Here is a 10,294-nt window from a genome sequence, read left to right as displayed (position 1 = left end):
CCCATTGTTGACGGAAGCTCTTCATTTTTTGCTCTCCCTTCTTTTGAATCAATTATTGAAACTATCAACCGATTGCTCGACCATTTTTTCTCCAAATCGTGCAATCGCAATCGCAGTATTGGGTTAATCTACGACCATTGTAACGATTTTACTGACGAAATGCGCTATCGTTTAAATCCCAAATGATGCGAGATTGTATCAAAATGCGCACACAAAATGCGATAGTTGATTCAACGCATGTGTTCCAAATGAATATTTAATTTAATTTTACGATGCTGCACTTCATTTAAGCTCAATCAAATGCGAGTTAGCTGACCACATGTCCGAATCATCCTGCATCGGTGAAAAATCCAATATCCACCATTTAAGGTGACCGAACGTACAACGATTCTTTGATATGGCTGCAACAAATACGTGCGTTGCCGTTTGCAATGTGGAAAAAATCCGTTTTGCTTTCGCTTTTGAATTCACATTGGCCCGAATCCATTGCAATATTCAATTGTGTTTGCTAGCGCATTTTAAATGTATGTTAATGGATTCGTTAAAATTGGCGCACACACATGCACAATTGCACACCCTCTCTCTCTCTCTCTCTCTCTCTCTCGTTCTGGGGTCTCGATTCCACATTGGTCATTGGAATGTTCATTTATTGCGTATTATTGAAAAATATCCACTGTAATCGCATATGATATCATGAAATTACTTCAAAGTAGACACAATAAGCGAATTCGGCTTTATGGATGCTCATATCTCGATGACTGCAGCTTTAGGTCTGACGAGCTTGCGATTAAATCAATTGCGTTCACCGTAACACAAGCACTCTCTATCTATTTTTAAATCGAGCGGCAGCAACAAAATTTCGTTTACCTTTTTGCCGTTTAGTCTTTCATTAGTGTTGGTCGAAAAGTTATAATTGCATCAAAACCGTGTCCACTGAAATGAAAAATAACTTATTTGAGCTGAACGAAGTCTACTTTGAAATCCATTTGAAGTCAAGTTACGAGAAAACATTTTTCCACATGGTCCGATGCTCGAGGCCACACCGTAAACCGATAACGTTTCACTTTCTCTCTTTCTACCACTTTAATGTCGTCACAAGAATTAAAAGCTTATGTAAGCGAATGCAATTAAATGTTTTACGTATCAAATCTCTCATTTAATCGGCTCATGTACTTAACTCAACTGATATTTTCACAAATCGTGTCTGAGCTTAAGGTAAATCCAACATTTTATAAATTACATTGTGTTCAAGAACACATAAAAAAAATCATATTTGTGGCAATCAAGCGAAAATGTTAGCTACAGACACAAACGACCTGGCGCTCGCAAGAAACGATTTTTCTTTGGTCGACCAAAATATGACGCTTCCCTTTCCGTTTATACCGAATTGTGAATTGGATATTTTCGTTTATGGTATTATTTCATTCATTTGGTTTGATTCTCTTTGTCAGTCTGAATATTATGAATTTACTCATCTTCTCCTCTAATGTATTCAAATACCTACGCCATCGAATTGTTTGACAATGCAATGAGAAACATTGTTAGCCAAATTGAACAATCACTCGAAATGTAAAAATACTATATTTCAACCAATTTCAATCCATTTAGGTTATTAGTTAGCATACAATTGCATATATTTCTGGGAAATAAAATCTTCGTAAGGAGTTCTTATTTATAATTTTTACTTCGAATTCGTTGTGCCAATTTATTGTATTTTTAGCACTAAGTTCTAATTTATCGAGAATTTACATCCTCTTGAGACTGATTGGGATTGTGCATTGGAAATTGTTGATAAGTGCATTTCGTTTACATGGATTATAATGAACGTACGTTTTAATACTGGAGTCTCGTAATTGATGCTACAAAAATATTTTTCAGTTTTCCTTGTTAAAAATGGAGATGGATGCAATTGGAACAATAAGTGAGCAATTCTTTGGAATTTTGTACTCCAAATATTTCCAATTAGAGAATGATAATTGATGAAAGCTGCTGCCATTATGAAAAAAATCACTTTTTGATTACATAAAAAAACAAACGAGATTCCATAATTTTCTGTAAATATGTCTATTATTCATTTTTCAAACAAACTAATATCGAGTCTTAAGCATGCGAATCGAGTACTTTATTTTCTGCTAGAATTGACATTATCAATGGTTGAACACTTATAAAATCACCGGAATATAGCGCATCATCGAGTTGCCTGAGCCCTGAACACACTTGTTCAGCTGTCGATTTCAATGCATTGGTGGGAAGGCTTTGATGAATTGCTTGCAACTCAACGATAATATCCATAAGATCACCAACAAGTGCGCTCTTTCCATTAACAAGGTCGTTGATTTCACCGCTCAGAGCTGAAGTAACATCAAATAAAATGTCCGGTAGAACACGGTAATTATCTTTCGTCAATTGGGACGAGAACTCAATTTCTGTACTAGCAACGCACAAAGCAATTTCATTATGATTTTCTATTCTTTTCTAGCCTAATCAAGTTTGCCATTATTTTTACTGTTTTTCTTTTTATATCACATGACAGATAAGGCCTATCATCCGAAAAAAGCAAGCCAAAAGCACGTAGACCATGCAATCTTATCACTAGGTAGGCTGAAGATAAGTTATGTAATGTTCTTTTGGACATCATAAGCCACAACAACTTTCGCAGCAAATTTGGGAGAAACAAACAAGCACTCGGTTAATTAGAAAAAATTACTTTATTTAATTCAATAAAAAGTGGAGAAAACTCAAAAATTTCACTTTTCCAGAGTGGTTGGCAACCGACTTAATGGCTGGGTTGGGTTCATACTGATTGGATCATTTGAAGAGCACTGCTATGTTCCTTGAGACCATTCAGCACTTGTGCGGCATTTACTTTTAATCCATCGGGTAGGGTCTACCTGGTAACTGACAACATGATTGTATCACGAAAATCATTAACAAGTGGCATTTTTCCATGAGCCCTGAGCAATCTAGTCGTTTTCGTAGCTCTAAGCTGAATCTACTTCATCAGAAATGCTGGGCAGCAAGCGGTCGATATCTGTTCCAAGATGTATAATACTTGAATGAGCTGCACTGATAGAAATTGCAATCGACTCAAAAACAATGAGAAATATCATTTTGAATCGTTCTTCTTCTCTCTTAATACTTTTATTTATTGGACGCTTTAATTTCTTTTTATGCTCCCATTTCAGTCGTAATATGTGCTATTTCAAATATATTATCGCCATAAAATGAAATGCTGAGTACTTAAAATGAATAAAAAGTATTACATTCGTAATCCTAAACTTTTCCGTACTGTTGTCCGTACTTTTGAGTTATTTTTAATATTCTTGAAAAATCGGTCACTTTAATCAAAACTTCGACAATTTTGTATGGGAGGTAGACTGGTCCAAGAAAAAAAGTAGTCCGCAAAAAAAGTGCCGTCCAGATGCGGAAATATACCTAAAAAAATAGGTTTGGCGCAAAAAACCATATGGGTCGGTACCCATAAATTTCTTTTGGCCGGTGCCAACTTTTTTTCTTGGACCAGTCTAATGGTACCCGTAAATCGATTGCTTATGTCTTCAAACTTTCTGGGGGGTTTCTTTTTCTGGAGAAAAAAATAAGATTTCGGAAGTTTCATGTTGATCACATTGTCAAAAGTTTCGTTTTTGGCCCTCAATTTTTTGCAAGAAAATTTCGACAAAAATTGAGGACCAAAAATCAAACTTCTGCAAATGTGATCAACATGAAACTTCCAGAATCTTGTTTTTCCTCTAAAAAATGAAACCTCAGAAAATTTGAAGCCAATAGGAATCGATTTACGAAAAATCGGTAATTTTAGTCAAAATTTCAACAATTTTGTATGGGAGGTATGCGTAAATCGACTCCGATCAACTTCAAACTTTCAGAAACCAAAAAATAAAATCCCAGAAACCTTGAATCCAATTGGAGTCGATTTACGGGTACCTCCCATACAAAAGTGTCAATTTTTTGAGGTTTTTCTTGGGGCAAGTACCCCAGGATCAAATTGAAAATGGCTCATATTCGAACTTAAACTAAGTTTTTTGGATACAAAACTTTTGGCATTTCCAGATTTTGATTATCTCAATTATTTTTTGAGTAATCGTGTTAACAAACACCAACGACAACGAAGACGACGATGACGACAACGACGGCACACGAACGGAAAAGTGTCTCAAAAAGTGGTTTTCTACGCGTTTCATGAGTTTTTATGATGATCTAAACGAATTTTGCGAAAAAAGTTTTCGGGACCAATTCCTATACTTTCCCTTGACACGGTGTGTGCGGAAAAGTAAAATAAAGAACTTGTAGCCGAAGATGATTTTCTGGCCAAAAATCGATGCCAAGATAAATTACAGTGCTCTTCAATTGAAAATCGCTTCAATTGGAATTCATTTTGAAATATTGATCGAAAATGCGATAAAAAATGTAATCACATCTGCTGGCGTTCATTTTATATCTGACTCCGAACGAGAGAAAGATAAAGAGAGTGTTTACAGTCGATAAACGCTTTTAAATTATGGCACATTTGTTCTGTTGCCGGTTTCATTCTTGAAAGGCGTTTTCGCTCGAAATCAATCAAACATACTCAAGATGAGTGTTTTTTTGTACTTGAAGTGACTGGCTTTTTGTCAGTTGGGAACTTCGCGAAACATTGAAAAAATTAAAATAAGATTTTTTTGACGCATTGCAATCAATAACGAATTGTCGTGCGATTTTTTTGCCGTTGTACGAATTCAATTTGTCAAAATGTAGGATCGAAGTAATCAATTAAATAAAAACCAAAATCAAAACTGTTTCACTGTGTGTGTGTCATACAGCCGACTGTCTCATGGCAACGAAGCGAGCGCGCTCACCCATGCACAAATCCGACAATCCAAAAGGATATTTTTCCAATCGTACACACAATTCATTCCAATTCGGCAAACAAACATGTGCATCTGCTGATATTTATCTATTTGCTTTGAAAAAATAATATTTGAAATGAATGCTGAGCTATGGAATATGTATTATATGTGTATAGTCTATGTTCCAATAAGCAGACGTGTATGATATCCGTATGAAAATAAACAGATCCCGATGGGGTAGTAAAGCAAACTGCATCAAATACCAAGAGAAGTAGCAATCATGAAATTACGAGCGGAAAATCACCGATAAATTTCCTCGTGAATAATGTATAAATTTGGTATTGCTACATGGTCGTTGAATGCATTTTCCAGGGCTCATAGAGAAACACTGTAACACATTTTTTTTTGTTGCATCAATTCCATTCGACCATTTATATTTGCTTCTATGTCGGTCAGAAGACCGTATCACGAATCATGCATATCAAGACGAATGCGAATGCATAGTAAAGCACAGTCGATCATAAACCTATTAAAGGCGTTGTTACACATTTAAAATGGGATACACGCCATTCGTGGGAGGAAGCAACAGCAGGCATCGGCCCATAGACTCTACAATTTCCATCCATCGTAATTCGACATGGATCATCGGATTTTCAATCCGTTTATTTGCTTCTCTGATGTGAGGTATATCAATACATTTTGGTCTTTTGATGTTTCGCTTTATCCCCTTTTTGTGATATTAATAAAATGAAAATTATTATTTATCGTATAGAGTGAACGAGCATATAACATATTTATTTTATGAAACTATTGGCAACGGCTATACTTTGCTTCGCTCAAGCAATCATTGCACAATGTCTTTTTCGCCTATAACATTGATTGCCTCTCGATATAAATATACTTTGTCGCAACAAATTAAATTAGATGTGCATAAAATGGTGCTTCGTCGTTTCAAATACGTCTTTTGCCATTAAACAACCATACTCTCGTCTCACACATTTTGTGTGGCACAAGAAGATGTTTCTATTCAACTTTATGAACCGAATAAATTCCATAAATGAACAATAAATTGCACATGCTTCCATCGAAAAATGGATATTTTCTATATATAGTAATTTTCATCGCTTCAACAATAATAATGTGTTGCAGAGTGTTCGATGTACAGCGACTTTTGAATTTGACTCGATCAGCGCCCGAGACAAAATAAATTCAGCATATATTCACCGAAATGTGGCCATTTGGGATATTTCACCATTTGTCGGTCTAATAATATTTTGTGTTACTAAAATAAATTTTACCGTAAATGACCCACCATGAACCGTCTATGGACCGTCTACATTAGTGCCCTATTCTCAAGCAACAACCTTTTTAGTTTTATCTGGAAATCTCCCGACATGTTGTTCCTCTCTCCACTCAGCCGGATCTGAATTAATCTAGAAAATTATCTAGATTTATTATGTTGCGTTCTACTGATGAAGAGATTCGATTCAATGATCTTGTGACTTAGAAGCTTTTGCTCCGATGCTCATGCATATTTTTCGGATATTCTACATTCTCACAGCTCTCTAATGAGGTTTACGTGTAAGTAAATACATAAATGTAAAATACCCAGCCAACATAAAAGTAAGCCGCTTCGAACATATTTCGAAAAATCACCAAGGCAATTTTCCACTGAATCAAAACGAGGCCAAAAAAAACGAGAAAAATCTGTTGTTTTTTACCTGAATTCGCACTGATTTCTTTTTTCATATTAACTTGTAATTTATTTTATGTTTTCGTGCATAATTCAAAGTGCAAGGTCACAAAGGTGCTGATGAAATTGGCGTGTACGAACGTGAGAGCATGAGAGAAAAAAAAAGAGAGAGAGAGAGAGAGAGAGAGAGAGGGAGAATGATGCCGTATCTACGACAGAATGGAATAAACAAAAGAAATGATGCGTAAGAGCAAATAAATTTTTCTTGCACATATTTTTGCTTCTTCGCCACAGTGAATGTATGAAAATGAGGAAGGAACAAGGCTTTGTTATTTGGTCTTCTCTCTTTTTTCTCCGCAAGTATCTCTCTGATTCTTTGGTTACTTTGTGTGATCACGTGCAAATGTGCCACTACATTTATTAACACAGTTAGCCATTCATCCGTGCAAAAATGTGCGATTACATATTTTTTATTACATCGTTAGCGTTTTATAACAACAATATCGCCGGCATGTGTTTTTTTTCATCTTCTGCTCTTTGAAAATGATTCTGCGTTTTTTTGTTTTCCTCCGCCTGCGATAAGACCATGAACAATAGTTAGAGTATAGGCAAAAATATGCACAGAAGTCATTCAGCCGCATGACTTTACGCATTCAAATGATATTTCTTGTGCTGATTTTGAACTTTAGCCATATTTTCTCCTTGCGTTACCGTGTGGCGATTGTAACAACATTCTTCTCGACTCTCGCACATCGTTATCGTTAAATTATTCGCGTTGCTGTTGTTTACTCGCTACAAATTCCATATTTGTTCATAACTAAGGTGATGCAAACACTCGTTGATGCTGGTCATGGAATGTAAATTTTACAACACATAAAACTCTCTCTCTCTCTCGCTCTTGCTCATACTCAACCAAAATGATGACGACAACCACAGCGGAAAAATTTTAACTTTTATTTGCAGGTATGTCATGATTTCAATGTCAGTTTATGTTTCATTTTATACGAAATATGATAATTTTAACATTCGCCAAATCGCACAATTTCCATTCGCCCCAAATTTGTACGGAAGGTAGTTTGATAAGAAATTTGAATACATATGTTGACATACTTGCGAAATTCAACATACCAAAATATTGAACGTAGGGAATTCAAACGATGTAGATTGTTGAGAAGAAAATAACCAATAAAATGTCATGTGGAAAGCCCATGTCCCATGTCTCATGAGAACGATGCAAATTCCTCATTTGCGGCGTTTTTTTTCCACGTGTCATTTTCATATGGCAATTTGATGATCGAATCACAAATGATATCAATGCTTACATGAAGCGGGTAATGTTACGTAAAAACATTACGCCGGTACCTATACCATTAAATCTTACTTGGAACACAACATTTTGATTATCATCACAATTTAACATTGCAACGGAAATTGTTTACACGTTTTACTCGAACATATCAAAAAATATTGCGTTTCATATCGGCATCCGATTTCTTTGCCGCTTCATTCATTAGAATGATGTAATTTACCTTAAAACAAACTCACTTGACGCATGAAGAAGACATGTCTCTAACTTTGGCATTTCGAAGGCAAAGCCAAACGTCAAATGTAAAAAATAATTATATTCATAAAGGCAGTCTAATTTTGGGGCGAAATGTATGGCTGCCATCGAATTTCACATTCCAGATGTATCAATCAAGTTTTTTTTTCGCTTCAATTCAATTCTTAATCACACCAACACTGTGTGTCAGACTTTTTTTTGTGACCTAAAAATAGAACGAAAAGTTTTCATCGATTCGATCCCTTCGTGCGGAACAGACTATAATCAAAGAGAATGCATTAAAAAATGAAAATCGAAGATGACTCATTCAGTAAAGTAAGAAAAAAGTTTTCGGGTCGTCATGACTGGATGTTTGCAACGCAAATAAAAAAATTCCCCGAAATGAAGATCCAAAAATGAATGGAAAAAATTAAGTAGACGAAAAAAGTGGACGCGTTCTGTGTCAATGTGCTGTACTGTACTGTGATGCCATCATTAATATTAATTTAATGATGAAACGCTTCGTATTTTGTGCTGTTGCAAACAAGATGGTACCCAGAGCGGATGTGAGACAAACGGGACAACAAACAAATTACACAACCACAAAGACGATCAAGGAGCAAACCGTTTTATGGTTATATGAGAAGAAATGAAATAATACGTACGTAATGTTCGGGCGTTTTTTCTCCTCTCTTCAGCCAAAAACCCACATTAATAATATTTGAACAGATCTGTTTAGTGTTTTTTTCCTTCCTCAATGAACTGAACGAATAAAAACTCGCAAAACATTCGGTTTGATGAAAAACAAAAATCCAATAAATGCACAAGAAACGTGGGATATTTGAATGTGAGCCAAAAGCCAACTGTTTGTTCCATTTTGTGAGCGAAAGATACAAAAACAAAAAACCAGCTTTGATATTTTACATGCAAATGTTGGCACATAACAAATGCTCGCAAAGAATGTTGTTGATTTTTTTCTCTATGAGTGAAATATAAAAGATTAGTACAATCCAGGATTATTCCAAATACAGAACAGACCCGAAAAAAAAAATCCCATTTAGCAAAAGAGCACAATAAAAATAGTTTTTATATTGTGTGGAAGAGAATGAGCAAAAAAAAACAATCAATCCCATGGCATGGTGGTGATAACTGTTGATAAACAGCTTCCAAACGCGCACGCACCGAAAGAGAGAGATAGAGCGACAAAAAACGGAATTTGCAATGGTCATAAAATTCGTAGATTTGTGACACTCAAATTGCCATCACGATTTATTAGTTCTGGCAAAATATGCTGCGCACTGACACTGTCTAGCCTGTATACAGTTGCAATGTGCAATGAGTGAGCCACGAACATCAACCAACGAGTATTTAGTTATTTGACTTTTTGTATGTGTGCGGTTACAAAATTTACAAAAACAACGATCAATTTTGTTTTTGGTAATTCATGTTCGTCGCCTCCGCCTCTGCTGCTGCCGCCTCCTCACTTATCCAAACCGGATGGAAAATATGATCGAGTTAATTCACGTCAAGCATTAAATTGGTTTATTTTTACGCATAAAGCATTTATCAGCATCACAACCGCCCCACCAAAAACTGATGAAATAATCGTCAAATGATTTTATTTGTCAGCACGATGTTGTTTTTAAGCTTAATTGCTAGAAAATTGCACACAACTTATCTGATTGTGTTGGTTAGAATGTTGTCGGTTGTGACCGTATGCAAAGGTATTTTATGTTTAAGCTTCAATATGTTCGAAGCGAGCGAACGAGAGAGAGAAAGAGAGAACAAGAGTATTCGACAAGGTATGGAAAAAATAACAGTTTTCCCTATAATGTAAGAGCATGTTTGATTATTGTTGCTGTTGTTGTGTATGCGGTGCATTCAATCCCATTGTAATTTGCATTGTGTTTAATCATAAGCACAGTTAACGAACCAATTTGCATGGAAAACTTGCCAACAACAGCATAAACAGCCGAACGTTGAACGCATTGCAAAAGTGTCAACGATTTAGTATCCATTAGAGAGAATGTCTATGTGCGCTTATATTTAATAACTTTTCATCGTTGATTCGGAAAAGCGTGTAAATTATGGGGTTTGAAACGAAAAGCCATCGGAGCGTATGCCATGCAGGCTGGTTGGTTGGTTGGTCCGTTGTTTGAATAAGTGAAAAGATGATAATGAACAAACGTATAAATGGCATAAAACAGGCGAAATTGC

This window comes from Sitodiplosis mosellana, unplaced genomic scaffold (genome assembly GCF_009176505.1).
Source record: "Sitodiplosis mosellana isolate CC-2019 unplaced genomic scaffold, AAFC_SMos_1.0 Smas_scaffold_1, whole genome shotgun sequence".
Lineage (NCBI taxonomy): Eukaryota > Metazoa > Arthropoda > Insecta > Diptera > Cecidomyiidae > Sitodiplosis > Sitodiplosis mosellana.
This window is presented reverse-complemented; position numbering follows the sequence as displayed.